At 37.6% G+C, this 16,213-nt stretch overlaps 1 long non-coding RNA gene across 1 annotated transcript; it reads left to right on the top strand.

Annotated features, from left to right (window-relative positions):
• The first annotated feature begins 2,682 nt into the window (after positions 1 to 2,682).
• Positions 2,683 to 4,368, top strand: LOC123564725 (uncharacterized). The gene is made up of 3 exons (XR_008369073.1): positions 2,683 to 2,756; positions 2,891 to 3,199; positions 4,330 to 4,368. It is a non-coding gene; the product is annotated as an uncharacterized LOC123564725 (long non-coding RNA).
• Positions 4,369 to 16,213: the final 11,845 nt, after the last annotated feature.

Genomic DNA, 16,213 nt, shown 5'->3' with positions numbered 1-16,213 from the left:
CGCAGTACGCGTCGAAGTAAGCTGTAAATCTCTAACGGAAATGGATTGAGTCGTCACACACTTGTTTACTATTCTGATCTGATATGCAGTGCTCAGGTGTCATAACTCTACTTTGCATTTTTTCAAATTTATGCCATTTTTTCGACCAAGCAGTCGTTGGTTAAATTTTTATAGGTAAGCTGGTATCTCAGTACCCTCTAATGAGAAAGAATTTAAACTTGCACAATTGTCCCTGTCATGAGCTGATATGCATTGCACAGGTTCCATAACTCTTTTTGCAATTTTACAAAATTATGGCCCCCTTTTCGACTTTAATATTCATTCAATTGACAATACTGTTGAATAGTCGAGCGTTGCTGTCCTCCGACAGCTCTAGTTTTTACATTACGTTGCCTATTTTCATCTATTTTCGAATGAAAATACCATACCAGGTTTATATCTGCGATACTTTTCTATTGCGATTCAGGAGTACACAAAGAGGACTTTACTACTTTCTATAGTAGTCGCAACTTGACCGCGATGGTTGACCTTAGGCTGATTATTCATATCGATTGTTTCATTGTAGAAATGAAGGGTGATTAGCATAGCCATGTATATTTATATGGAATTAGTTTGCATACAGTGCAGTATCAAAGTGTGTATACTTACATTTGATTAGTTAAAACTTTCCAATACACTACTTTATCATTACACAAATTTATATTTCCACTTTCACATGCAGCTCGTGTTTTACGTACACTCCTTTTAAACAATAGATTGTGCCTCATTATGTATTATAATACAAAGGTCAACCATCGGGGTCAAGTTGCGTCCACTATAACGGTTGAAGGTTTAAACTAACATTCAGTAATTACTAATGGCACATTGTTTGATTTTCATTTGACTGGTAATTTGTGGGGCGATTTTGGTTAAAATCATACGTCCCCCTTCAGCGGTCTTTTTTTTATTGCAGCTACAAATTCTGAAAAAAATCGTTGCAATTTAGGTGGCAGGGGAGCGGTTTCGTAGTTTGGCCTCGGTCGATTTTCTGTATAAACAGGACAGGGTAGATATAAAGGCATATCTATCTTACTGGTTATTTATCATTATTAATTCTTTAATATATCTGGGGAATGAGGAACGGTTAGTGATTCTACATGGCGGGTGTTTTAAAATTCCTAGCTCCGTACTTCCGGTTGAGGCTAAAACATAAACGTCAGAACAAAACGTCGGTCAGACGCTCGGCTGTCATCCATCTACTTTTTTTCAAGTGAAAATTAGGGAAATAAAGTGGTGGTTGGGAGACACATTCCACACCACCTGGGTATGCATCTATGTTCGCACTATACATATATGCTACGAAATTGGATTTAAAAATATAAAATGGATGAATGGCAGAGTTCAACGTGAGGCCCGGTTAGGCTAATTTTGGTCTATAAAATTTGGGTGATTGGGCCAATTTTCACTACATCTGGCATGGAAAGCGACAGGTGCATAGGACCGGAGAGCCGTCTTTATGTAGTCTATAGTATCTGCAATGGTCCATAGTAGTTTCAAAGAAAAATAAGCAAAAACGAGATTTCTATGGATATTTCAACACTGGTACCCACACGTCAATGTGGAATTCGCAAATCTACACTCCCCTGCCACCTTATATTTCGAAACTTTCGAATTTCATAGGTTGATGTACTCACACCTCTCAACGTACAAGGTTGTAACTATACCTGTCCATTATCAACCTGTACCTGTCCATTCTTAAAGTATCCATTATAATGGACAGGTATAGTAAAATAATCGTGTGTATAGATCAGTATCGGTACAATAACCTATATAATGGACAAAACTAACTAAGGATTACATCACAACCGTGTTTTAATGATATATATGAAAACAGGCCACGTGATGTAGATAATCGAATAGTCGTATTATAACATTTCCACTAAAATATCGCGGACGTCAGACTCGTTAGATACAGTTGGTAGATATCTTTTTTTTACCTTTTGTTTTTATTATTATTTCAATATTGTCTTAAGATATTTAAACTGTGAAAACAAACTGACAACATGAATTATCGATTTTAATTTGAAAGGGATTGACTGCTTTATTCTATACTGAACAGCAAAAGAAACTATCCAGATATATAACTGGTATATTTTGAAATAAAAAAATAATTTTTCAAATTTGAATTGTTACTTCATACCAAAATTACACTTGAAGATCTTCACATGATAATTTTTTAAAAATCAATCAACCGTGAAGTCAGTAGTCCCGCAGTAGCCGTTTGAAAGGATATTATCTTCTGTACGTCAGTTGCATTGTAACATTTCAATTGGGCGCTAGCGCTAAATTTGATTTAGTCGTGCGGTGCAACCAACAATATTTTTTTAACTTTATTCTGTTTTTCGAGTTAGCCAATTATCAATATTTCCAATAACATTAAAATTTCACAAAGAAAATTGTTAATTACACGCGCACGTAAATTTCGTGTAAAACGGCTAGTGTGGGACTTCTGACTTCACGGTTGATTGATTTTTTTAAAATTTTACACTTGAAAATCTTCAAGTGTAATGTGATATGAAAAACACATGTGATTTATATATGAAAGGTTTTAGATAAAAAAATACCCCAGTTATAAAATTGGATAGTTTCTTTTGCTGTTCAGTATATTTTAACTACATCATATATTAACTGAATACGGGTAGATCGCGATATAACATTTGTCGACTGGATGGATTGTACAGCTACAACGTTAAGTTAACAACTTAAATACATTTGAAGTATGTATAATTATTATTTCAGAATTAATTAATTATTAAATAACAATAATTATATCAATTTTCATAATTTTTTCTATGATAGTTAGTACTTTTGTTATTATTATTATTATTATTATTATCTTTATTATTTTCAGAACAGTTCATAAACGAACGGAATGACTTTAATAAATAGACGTTTTGAGCTCTGACGAAGGTTGGATTTAATTCAGCTTCGGAATTCTGATGTTAAGCCGGTGACGACAAACCGTTTTTGACAGGATGCGGTCGATTTCCTGCTTGAAATGGCAGTTTAAGAGACAAAATGTGCACGATAAACTCCACAAGAAAACCTGTGTTAACAATGAAACAATTCATGGGATATTGTTTTTATTTTTCATTCTAGGATCTTTTGGTATGTTATCCGAGCGCCCGAAAGCAAATACATGTACTAGAAGAAAGAAAATGTAAGTATACATGTAGATCAGTCATACTATTACATTTGTGCATTTTGCTTATAAATCAAAATTAAATTCTAATTAATAAGAAAAATGTTTGAATACTATTTCTTTAATTGCATATTGATAGAATATAAATTTAAAATAATTTGCATCATTCGTATGATGTTGATAAAACAAATTTAAGCTCATCATCGGGCAAGAAAATAATGGGGAGTAGTAATATATAAATGTTCCATTAGAACTATTTTACACACTGAGGTGTATGATATTTATTTCTTTTTGTATTAATGGTTCATTGACATTTATTCGTTAATTGGCTGTATCTTTAAACTTGTTTACTTCGTCGTTTCCTGTTAAATTCCGCCATCTTTTTGTTTCATCAGGAACATTGTTAATTTATGCACCGACTCCGAATTCTTCAGCGACTTTATACGCTGGTTTTCCACAATCGAGCAATTCATGTTTCTTGTAATAAGCAGACTGAGAAATTTTGATGCTTTAACCATTGCAATACTTTGTTTTCGTTTTCTTGTATATATAATACCCCTAACGTTCATTGACATTATGGATGTTGCCATGATAGACCAAATGAATGGTACTGAAATACATTTTCAAAATTGGAAACGGTTATAGCTAAAAGGGTAAGGGAAGTAATCTTGAAAAGCACGTTTATGAGCAGGTCATGGGTTGTGCCCTGTTTCAATGCCTATCTTATATCGTATAATCATTCTTATATTAGACTGATAGTGTAATAAGGTTATCAAAACTATACTTTTAGGTATAGATCGATTAAGCTATTAATGGTTTTACTTTTTCCCTCTTTTCCCGCTTTTTTAAAAAATGTATACAAATGTGATATACGCAGATCACAAATCATGGAAGTTAAATCCAAATTATTCAAATTTTAAATGTGAAAAGATGATAATCATCATTATTACAGAAATAAAAGATACATATTATACCTAAATTAATTAAAAAGATACATATTATACCTAAATTAATTATAGTTACACACCGTGGCCTCAACGCGAAACTAGTCTATCTGCTTCTATTTCTATATACACATAGACTAGTTTCGCGTTGAGGCCACGACACACATATACATGTATTGAAGTCAACTTTTTATATATTTCCAGGGCTCAAGTTTTGATTGGTCGAATACTTTACTGGTGGGAGTAAGTATCATTTACACAACAGCCTATCCTTCCCTAGACCTCCGATGTGAACTTCCCAATAGTTAAAACACGGTTGTGATGTAATCCTTTGTTAGTTTATATCCGTAATATAGGTTATAGTACCGATACCGCTCTATACACACGATTATTTTACTATACTTGTCCGTTATTAACATGTTATTGTCCATTCTTAAAATAATGGATACTTTTAAGAATGTACAGCTACAGGTTAATAATGGACAGGTATAGCAACAATCTTGTACGTTGAGAGGTGTGAGTACATCAACCTATGATATTATTTAATTTAGTTGTTGTATTTAGTTCAGTTTACGTCTTGATTTCTCGTGGGTGTCTTGTCTGCAATTTTTCTTTCCAAAATGGCGACGTCCATACTGAAAATGACAGAAAATTAATAACAAATAAAAGTGGTAAGAATTCGATCCTATTACATTCCTATCTACTATGAAAAATAAGATTAAGCTGAAAAATTGAAAATTTAAGTAAAATGAATTTCTGAAAAACAGCCTAATAGTCTGGAGTTATACTTAACAAAACCTACTTATTAACTTAGACTAAACTTAAAACAAGTTAAGTATTATTAATAGAGCTGTATGCTTAAGTAATTCAAACTATACTTAAGTAAAGGTAACCAAAACTTGAATGAAAGATGTATAATAACTGAATTTATACATTTTAGTAAATAAAAACTATACTATTGAAATATATGTGTAATTTCAAATTTATATGACCATATATTTAAATGTATCAATAGCAAAAATGAAAAATTCTGACACTGATAAATCCTAACATGATTTTTGAGAATTCAGCTGAAAAATACCTGAAAAAAATATTTGTCACACAAAACAACATAAATTCATTTAATCGCTTCAGTCAAGTTCTAAAAATCTATCATAATACAAGTCAACAATGTCATGCATGGCCCTATTTCTTCTCTCCTCTTCCTTTCCTTCTTCTCTCGTCTTTCCATCTCCAGCCTCTTCTGTTCCTTCTCTTCCCTTCTCTCTCTCTATCCTTGCAGCCGTCTCCTTCTCTTCTGCAGTGGACAGTCTGGGATTTATGGTGCTCCCACTTGATTTATAGTATGCATTTAGAACTCTGTGTTCCTCAGACAAATGTCTGGCCCCTGCATGGTAAGTGTGCCGGCGAGTGTCATATTTTCTAAGGGAAACGAATCCACACAGTATACATTTAAACACAGTTTTGCACGGTTCATGTGTATTAATCCAGTGCTGGTTAAATTTTGTATATTTGTTTGAAGTACTGTGCACAACCCGACACTGGACAGGTGTCCCCACCAACATTCCACAACGGGCGTTCATCGTCTGGTCGTCTTAACTGAGCCTGAGCCATTGGTAGAAGCAAATTGTAATTTGTGTGGATACTGAAATTAATACGAACATTAAGAACTTTTTAACTTTATATTAAATATATGTTAACAAATTTTTTTATATATATTTCTATACTAAAAGGCAGGTTCCTAGAATTTTATCTTGTGATTATTTTCATTTGTTTTATTTTAACCTTAAAGTGTTTTATTATGGACGTGTCAGTTTTATTAAGTTTATCTCAAAGTTGAATTGTTATAAATCTATTTTTCAGATTGTATATTTCTTTATGAAATGAGCTATAATATTCAGTTTTTCGACTAATTATGTATACTATACACAACATTTAATTCATAATTTAAGGTATATATATCTATTCATTATTTATCCATAACTTATTTATTAACAAAGAAAGACAACTCCATCAGACTTATAGACTGTTCAGTAATACAAAAGTAATCTTTCATGAACATCTCAGTTATCTTGAAAACAATATATACTTCATTATTTATGCATGTTAAAGGTCATTTTACACCCAACTTGATGTAATAATGATTCTCCCTATTGTTGGAAGTTAGCATTAATATATACAACTTACAATTTTACCAACCCATAACTTAGGTTATACATTTATTATATTAGAATAAACAAACATTTACTTCAACAATACTTTAAATTTCATCAATATATATTTACAAAATAATGATAAAATATGTTTTTTTTATGGCAGAGCACATTTTAAAAGTTTGATATATAAGTGTAGATAACTATTCTACATCTGAATATTAAATGTTGAAAGTAATCAACATAGTGTCATTAAAACCAGTATGTAATTATCAAGTGTTAATTACATTTAATTATACTTAAGTCTTTACTGAGGTGAATAAATTTCACGAGGCTTTACTTGTCTGTCTCACCTTGATCTAGGGGCAAACGGTATACTTTTGTGAGATTCGGGCTGATTGCAGTTTTGAGTTTGAGATTCAGAACTCAAGTAAGTACACTCTGACTCACAAGTTCCTGTCTGATCAGCAGTAATTTCATCTTGAAGGAAAACAGTCTGTTTCACCCAATTTCGAGGGTATTTTTTCCCTTCAAATATCTTTAATTGATCTACATGTACAACAATGAGTTTACTAAGTTCAGACTTTTGAATTTTGTATGTTAAATAAGTTATCCTAGGTAACACTAGATATGGACCTGTCCAACCAAGTCCCAATTTCTGATTTGCAATGGGAGGGTACCATCTCCAGACCCAATCACCCTCGGAACATTCTCTAGGTTTTAAACCCCTGTCATAATATCTTTTCTGTCTATTTGCAACCAGATTTATCTGATCATAGGCAAAAGAGTAAGACTGTTTCATTGCAGTTTTTACCCATTCTACATATTCAATTGGGCATTCTGTTTCTGGCTGACCTGGCGGTTGACCTACCATTAGATCAATAGGGCTATCTACCTCACGGCCTAACATTTAAAGGTTAGGTGAGCAACCAGTACTACTGTGTAGAGTTGCACGATAAGCTGCCATGATATAACACAGATGGTCATCGCAATCTTTTTGATTTTCTTCAACAGACACAAACATAGACAACATTTGAAGCACAATCCTATTGGCTCTTTCAATCATTCCGTCCGATTTTGGATCGTATGGACAAGTTCGAGTCTTATCTATATTCAACAGTTTACAAATTTCAGAGAATAAATGAAATTCAAATTCTCTCCCTTGGTCAGTGTGAATTTGTAATGGGAATCCATAGTGTAGAAACACATTTGTAATCAAAATATCAGCAACTGTATAGGCACTATGATTTGGTACAGCAAATGCCATTTTCCATTTTGTGAAATAACAGCCACAGACAATAATATACTCATTATTTTGTTTAGTTAAAGGAAGAGGTCCTAAAATGTCTACTGCTATGAATCTATTGGACGGGTGGCTCTTATTTGCTTTATTTGAGCTTTCCCTTTACCCGGACCTGGCTTACATTTTGCACACAACTCACACTGGCGTACCCACAGGGAAATGTCATTGGACATTCCTGGCCAGTAAAATCTGCGTTTTATGGCTTCAATAGTGCGATCCCGTCCCAGGTGACCTGAATACCTGTGATTATGTAACTGATCAAAAATGAATGACCTGATCTTTCAGGAGCTACTAATTGCAAAACAGTATTTTCAGAATTATCATAAGACTTATGATACAGTAACATATCCCTGATCCCTAAAACTTCCCATAACTGCCAGAGTTTAATTACATCCCTATGTAAATATAGCAACCGTGATTTTTCAGGTTTATCTGAACATTCTCTTTTAAGCCTGACAATTTCGGAAATAGCAACATCCTTAGACTGCATATCAATAAGTTCCTGATTAGACCAATGAAAAAGCCGGTTTGGTTCTACGTCTTTTGGTACGTCATACTGTCCTTCACTTACATCATTTACACAAGTACAGTGTGTATTTTCATAAGAACTGTGTATTTTCTCATAACAAGTTTGATTTGTATTATCAGACAGATAATTATCGGGTATTATCTCAGACTTCTTACTCGTTGCATGCTTATTAGGTACTCCGTCCTTACAGCTTAATGTTGACAAATTTTGGCACAACTTTATGTCAAACTGATTTTGAGACGGTTTTGATTTTGATTCATCATTTAACCTAACATTTTGTGTTTGAGTAAAGCTATTCTCACATTCAGGACAATTTGTTATTTTGCATGGCCTTTTTATCCGGCGAGTAATGCTATCAGCATTTGAATGTTTCAAACCTTCCCTGTATTGAATATCAAATTCATAGATACCCAAGATACTGATCCATCGTGCAAGTAAACCTTCTGGCTCTTTAAATTTCTGCAAATATGTCAGACTTTTGTGATCTGAACGTATAAGGAATTTTCTACCTAGAAAATAATGTTTATAATGTTGTACAAAATGAACAATTGCCAACAATTCACGTTTTGTTGTACAATAATTTTGCTGGGCTGGATTTAATACTTTACTTCCATATGCAATTACTCTCTCTTGGCCATTTTGCACTTGCGAAATAATTCCAGAAATAGTATCTGCACTTGCATCAGTATCTAAGATAAATTGACTGCCATTTTCTTCTGGAAATGCTAATACTGGAGGATTGATCAAACAGCTTTTCAGTTTTTCAAAAGCCTCATTTTCAGATTGTTCCCATTTAAATTTTGCATTCTTGCGTGTGAGTTTTGTCAAAGGTAAGGAAATTTCTGCAAAGCCTTTTATCATTTTCCGATAATAGCCGCAGATTCCCAGCCATGACAGAATTTCATGTTTATTTGTCTGCGTTGGCCACTCTTTGATACACTGTATCTTTGATGGATCACATATTATGCCTTTAGCAGAAACTTGATGACCTAAAACACTATCTTTGTCTGGAAAAGTTTGCATTTAGCAGGTTTTAATTTTAGATTTGCCTGTCTAAATCTGGTTAACACTAAACGCAAATTTTCAAGTGATTCTGAGAAAGATTTGTCAAGAATACAAACATCATCAAGGTATATTAGACATTTGTCAAAGCCTAAACCATTAAGAACTGTCTCAATAAGTCGCTGGAAAGATGCAGGCGCATTTTTTAGACCAAATGACATGACCTTGAAACGGAACTGTCCTTGACCTGGGATCCTGAAACTGGTTTTATGTGCATCAAATTCATTTAACTTCAACTGCCAGTAGCCACTTGCTAAGTCTAATAAATGATAGTAATGACTGTTAGCTAACTGTTTCAGCTATTCTAGGTAAGGGATATGCATCAAAAATAGTAACAGAATTCAAGGCCCTCAGGTCAATACAAAATCTGATTGTGTTATCTTTTTTCTTACCAAATAAATACCAGAAGCCCATGGAGAATGGCATGGTTCAATGACATCTTTTCTAGCATTTTTTCAATTTCTTGATTTACAGATTCTTGTAAATGTATGGGAATTCTCCTAGCCTTGCACTGTACAGGTTTAGCATCACTAATATTAATAAAATGTTCTGCTAAATTGGTCTAGCCTAATTTTCCATCAGGACCCACAAAAACATCAGAAAAAGAAGTCAGTAAATTTTTCACTTGTGATACTTGATCTTTGCTCAGATCTTGGGTAACAGACTGAAGTACAGGCATTAGATATTCAGGTAATACACTTTCAACATGCGATTGCTGTAAAATTTCCTTGTCATTCTTTTGATAAATTTCAGCTATCTGTGAAACTGAGCCTAGAATTGAATTTGTTTTTAACTTTACAGGACAACCGTTTACATTCTTCACAGAAAGAATTGTTTTATTTTCATTGACATCATTCAAGGATCGTGCCACAAAAAGTCCTTGGTCAACAAATTTCTGTGGAGTGTCAAAAATATTCAGCCTATCTTTACAGTTTCCATTTATGTAGGCATGTATAGGCATTTCTGACCTAGCCAGAATAGTAACTGTCTCAGCAACTTGTATTTTAGCGCATGAAATTGACTGATATTTATGTATTTTTACTTTGTCAACCTTAGTTTTTAGTAAACGTTTCGGAATTTTCAGGCAAACATTGTATTCTTCAAAGAAGTCCATGCCTAAAATACCAATAGTTTCTTCGATTTCAGCAACTATAAAGTCAAAACAGAAAATAAGATGTTCAATCTCAAAATTAAGAGTACATTTTCCAGCAATTTTGAGCCTTACACCATTTGCTGTGGAAAGAGGTACACTGACAGACTCTAATTTGGGTTTATTTTCAAGTCTATTATAGCAGGTACTTGAAAGTATAGAGACAGGGCTTCCAGAATCAATGAGCATTCCACCCTTAACTTGCCCTAGAGCAGCTTTTACATAATAACAGGATGTTTTGTCTTTATTCTGAAAGTCTGAAACCAATTTGTTTTTTTCTTGGCCAAAATTATTTGACGAATTTTCAAATAACTGTGTATCGACCTTGTCATCAGAATTTAGTAACGTAAAGTACTTTGTTTATCTGGAGCAGAACGATCTGCATTATGACATTTGCTGATCGGGAGTAAATGAACTACATTTTGACCCGACTCATTTTGATGATGTACTACATTTTGACCGTTACTTATTAAAGTGGGTCGCACAGAGTGCGCTTGATTGTCTAAAGTAGTAGTCGAATCCTGTACCGGTAGAGTAACAACAATTTCCGGAATTTTTCTGTTCAAAGTTACTCGCTCATTTACAGTACTTGAATAAACTGGTGTTACCGGATTTGTAACTTGACTCAATAGGATCTTATCATTTTCACAAATTTCGGATGTGCTAACATTTATAACTTGTTTTACACCCGCATTTTCACATGTTTGTTGACCCCGTTTTTCACTAATAGGCCTATTTATACTATCGGTGACTGAAGTTTCGGCCACAACCTCAGTCCGATCTAGTTTTCCTGAGCGGAAGCATTTTGTTTTACATGACAACGACTTTCAACATGCCCTTTCTTGTTACAAAATGTACAGATAATATCCCTAACACCAAAATTCATGTTATTATTTGGGAATTGTGAACCTCTTTGTGGTTCATTATGAAACCTAGGCCTGTGCGGGGAACAACACACGGGAAATGAATAATTTGCGTTTCCATTATAATTATAAATTGAATGACCATAAGTAGGGCGTCCATAACGAGATGGGTTATTTTGTCTCGGTAGAGTTGGTCTCTGGTCATAATGTGAATTGTTATTATGCAGCACAGACATTTTTTCTGATAGTTTTTGCTCTAACCTTTTGTCAAGTAAAGATGACATCATTTGTTGCAAATCTTCTAGAGTGCAATCTGTTTTCATTTTCGTTAGCCTAAGGGACGATACTGGCGAAATGACATTTTATTTTACTGACTGAGTTGTCTCCCTTACAATATCTGCGTCAATCGGTTTTGTAACTTTATCAAGCGATCCTTGTAATGCAGCATATTCGACCGCGGCACTAATTGCTTTGTCTAAAGTGATTGGATGTAAAAATTGCACATGTTTCTGCAGTTCAAAGTTACCTAAACATGAATATATTGATCTATGATACAAGACTCGAGAGCAGTGCTAGGCATTAAAGGAAATGTTTTTTGACCTAATCTTTGCAGTGCGTATCCGTAATCGGAAACAGATTCGCCCTTATTGCGTTTCCTGTTTCGAACTTCACAACGATATGCTAATTCCAATGTGCCAATTGGTCTGCTAATGCGTCAAGTGTGGTGTGCTGTGTGATGTGTGCTTGTCACCTTCCGCTTTCAGCCGCCACCGCTGGCAAGCCTTCTGGTGAAAAAGGAGCCGAGTGCCTAAGTCTTCCCTGCCAGTACATAGCCTCTCTGCACACAAGCCCTTTTGCAGTGCCTCCGAGTTGGCGCCACACGGTAACGGAGCACCTTGCGGCCTCAGGCAGAACTGCAGGGGACTCGGAGGAGGTCTGCCCCCAGACATGTGGCATGCCAGGCCCACCGGTGTGTGGACACGCCCTGATGCCTATGACCAGACCCCAGCTATGGGACAAATAGCTCCTGTGTTCCCAGGATAGGGTTTTAAATCGGAACTAAGGGTGAGGTAACCCCGAAAACCTAGAGAGTTTAAGACAGAGGTGCTGGGCCATTGGCACTCTCTTAACGAACCACAGCACCATGCAATATCGCTATGACTACACAGCCATCCGGTATTTAACAATGTGATGCTGAATCTCTGAGGTCACTCCAGGGGGCTCTGAGCCTCGACAGAGTCAATCCACAGCTACTGGGGGTCCCTCCTTCAATCCACAACATGCAAAGAGAAGAAGGAGGAACATACCAAGGAGAAGAACCAATTCGCATCAACATTTCAGGCTGATGCATTGGAATGCGGAGGGTGTCTTCAGCAAGAAAGCTGAACTTGAGCATATCCTCCATGAGAAAGACATCAATGTCTGTTGCATTCAGGAAACACACCTACAGCCAGAGAAATCCTTCAAAGTCAGAGGATACCAGTGTTTCCGCTGTGACAGAATTGGCAGACGAAAAGGAGGCATCACGACATTGGTCAGGAACAACATCAGCGCTGTTCAGACCAACACGCATATGGATGACTCCGAGTTCCAAGTTCTGAGCCTCAGAAAGAACGAGTTCAGTTTGAAACTTGTGAACATATACTCTCCAAGTGACAAAGCTCTGTCCCTTGACAAAGTTACAACTGATGAAACCAGGTTCATCATTGTAGGAGACTTTAACAGTCACTCACAAAGCTGGGGATATGACCACCTGGATAAACGTGGAGAGGAAGTGGAGACCTGGCAAGATGATAACAAGCTGAACCTCATCAACAAGCCAGAGGATCCCCCAACTTTTTACTCCAGAAGCTGGCGAACAACATCAACCCCTGATCTTGCATTATGTACTGATGACATACATGGACATGTCAAGCGGAAAGTCAATGAACAACTAGGAGGTAGCGATTACTATGGACCGTATAGCCTCTACTTCACCTAACATCCCCAGATGGAACTACAAGAAGGCCAGGTGGACCTTTTACCAAAGTCTGAGTGATGAGCTCTGTAAAGACATCAGAGTGGAAGGTAGAGACATCAACCGGGTTGTCAAAGACTTCAATGCCAGCATACTTAAGGCTGCTTACAGCGCCATTCCAAGGGGAGCAAGAAAGGACTATAAGCCCTACTGGAGTGATGAGTTGGAGAATCTTCAGGCAAAGTTATCAGAAGCCAGGGAGGAAGCAGAAAACAATCCCTCACAAGAAAGTAACCTCTCTCTACAGCAAGCCAAGGCCAAATTCCTCAGGCACAAACGGGAAGCACAGAGGAAGAGCTGGAGAAACAAAACAACCTCGCTCAACCTAGAGCGAGATGGCCAAAGGCTTTGGAGATTGACGAGACTGCTGAACGATGAAGAAACAGGAAGAGGCTCAGTAACTCTGGAAGAGAATGGCGAACTGTTGACGGGTAAACAAGCGGCAAACACTTTTGCCTCTAACTACAAAGATGTTTCCAACATCCCCATCAACAGGGAACGGCAAAGGGAAGCCCGAAGAGAAAAAAGGGAAAGGCAGACAAGCCAAGTGACACCAGAATGCATGAAGCAGGGTCTTAAACTGCATGAGCTAAAGACAGCTCTTAGGCAGTTGAAGACAAAGAATTCTTCTGGACCAGACGGAGTCACAAATGAAATGCTGACCCATCTAGGCACTGAAGCAATTTGCAAACTCCTGGAAATTTACAACTACAGCTGGACACAAGGACTTCTTCCACAGATATGGAAAGAGGCAGTCATGATCCCCATCCACAAGAAAGGGAAGAATCCAAAGAAGGCTGCAAGCTACCGCCCAAACAGCCTAACCAGCAGTGTTGGAAAGACCATGGAGAGGATTGTGAATGCACGCCTGAAGTGCTACATGGAGACTAACAACCTATTCGCAACGCAACAAGCTGGCTTCAGACAATTCCGCTCAACTGAAGACCAGACCACTTATCTATCGCAAGAGATAGAGGATGCAGAGGGCGTTTGACAAAGTCTGGACTGATGGACTCCTTGTCAAGCTGATGAGGACTGGAGTAGGAGGTCACATGCTGAGGTGGATTAAGTCATACCTCCACAACAGGAGAGCAAGAGTCAGTTTAGAACATGCCAGCAGCAGGAAGTTCCTGTTGCGTCATGGTGTCCCACAAGGCGGAGTCTTATCCTCTACTCTCCTCTTGCTTTTCATCAATGATCTGGTGTCTGAACTACCGAAAGGAGTTAAGGCTGCTCTCTACGCTGACGATCTGGTGTTATGGTGTAAGGAAGAACATGCCACTACAGCCACATACAGGATGCAAGAAGCCATTAACAAGCTTTCAGCTTGGGCTGAAGATTGGTGTGTATCGATCAATACAGAGAAATTGTCCACATCACTTTTCGCCCTGTCGTCAAAGCAGAGGGCGGGTAAAATCAAGATGGGAAATACTTCGCTGATTGAAGCAGACGAGGCAAAATACCTCGGAGTGACCTTTGACAAACGGCTAACCTGGAATCCCCACATTAGTCAAGCAGAAGGGAAGGCCCGTAGGAAGCTTGCCAAGATGCGCAAAGTTGCTGGAACAACGTGGGGAGCAAATGACCAAACATTCAAGACAGTATATCAGGAAACAGTGAGACCCCATTTAGAGTATAGCTCAACTGCCTGGTCCACTACTGCCAAAACTAACCAACAGGCTTTAGACAAGGTCCAGAACCAAGCATTGCGGATAATGACAGGTGCTACAAAGTCTACACCAATCTCCTTCATGGAGAAGCTAACAGGCACACAACAGTTACAAGACAGAAGACATGCAAAGGTTCTGCTTCAAGCAGAGAAGTTCCGGACTTTTCAAGACCATCCCATGAAAGGCAAGCTAGATGGCTACACAAAGAATCGGCTCAAACGTAGCAGCTTCGTACATGAAACAAAGAAACTCAACCGAGAGTTCAAAACTGAGCTGAGCATACCAACGACTCCTCTAGGTAGTGAAGACATTATAAACCCACTAGCAAATGATCTGTCTTCAGTGACTGTGAGACTTGCTGTTCCTCGTCTTGACCGCGGGAAGCAAGAGGATGAAGGCATTCGGAAGAGCCTCACACTTGCTATGATCAATGAAGACTATCCTCCGGAATCATGGACTCATGTCTATTAAGACGGATCAGCCACATGCGCCGTCAAAGATGGAGGAGCAGGAGTTTTCATTCAATACCCATCTGGCAAGAGAGAAACACTACATGCAGCCACAGGAAAACACTGAAGCCATTACAAGGCAGAGGCTGAAGCACTCATGAAGGCCGTCTCAATGGTTGAAGACTCGGCAGAAGAAAGCTCCTCAGTCGTCTTTCTCACAGATGCACTGTCTGTCATGGAAGCTCTGATCAACAGTAAAGATCGGCAGCTAGCCAGGAGAATGCAGAGCCTGAGTATAACCTACAAAGTAGCACTTCAGTGGATTTCATCCCATTGTGGACTTGCAGGCAATGAAGAGGCAGACAAACTGGCTAAGCTAGGAGCTCAGTCAGAACAACCAACAGAACCTGTGAGTTACAAGGAGAAAGTCACCATCATCAAGGCACTAACGAGACTAAGGATGGAGGAAGATGCTTTTCATCTCCTTGATCGGTCTGAACAAGTGATGATGGTCAGGCTCCGCTCAAGGCACAACAAGCTCAATGCTCACATGTACAAGAAATACAGACTGACATCATCGCCAACTTGTCCATGTGGTGAAGAAGATCAGACTGCGGAGCATATACTTCAGAGATGTAAAAGGCATGACCAGGAGCGAGCTGCGACTTGGCCGATAGATACCTCAATCCACCTGAAATTGTATGGAGGCATTGAGGATCTGCGGCAAACCACAAGTTTCATCGAGGCTACTGGTCTGACAGTGTAGTCGCGAACGATAAGAAGAAGAAGTAGAAGCTAATTCCCGTTCTTGAGGGCTACATCTTTGAGTTAAGGCACGTTTGATTTCAGAATAGTCAGATATTTAAATGGGGCTCGATGACGAAGGTAACCG

This window comes from Mercenaria mercenaria, unplaced genomic scaffold (assembly GCF_021730395.1).
Source record: "Mercenaria mercenaria strain notata unplaced genomic scaffold, MADL_Memer_1 contig_2793, whole genome shotgun sequence".
In the NCBI taxonomy this organism is placed as follows: Eukaryota; Metazoa; Mollusca; class Bivalvia; order Venerida; family Veneridae; genus Mercenaria; species Mercenaria mercenaria.
The sequence above is the reverse complement of the archived record's forward strand: the minus strand, read 5'-3'. Positions and strand labels throughout refer to the sequence as shown.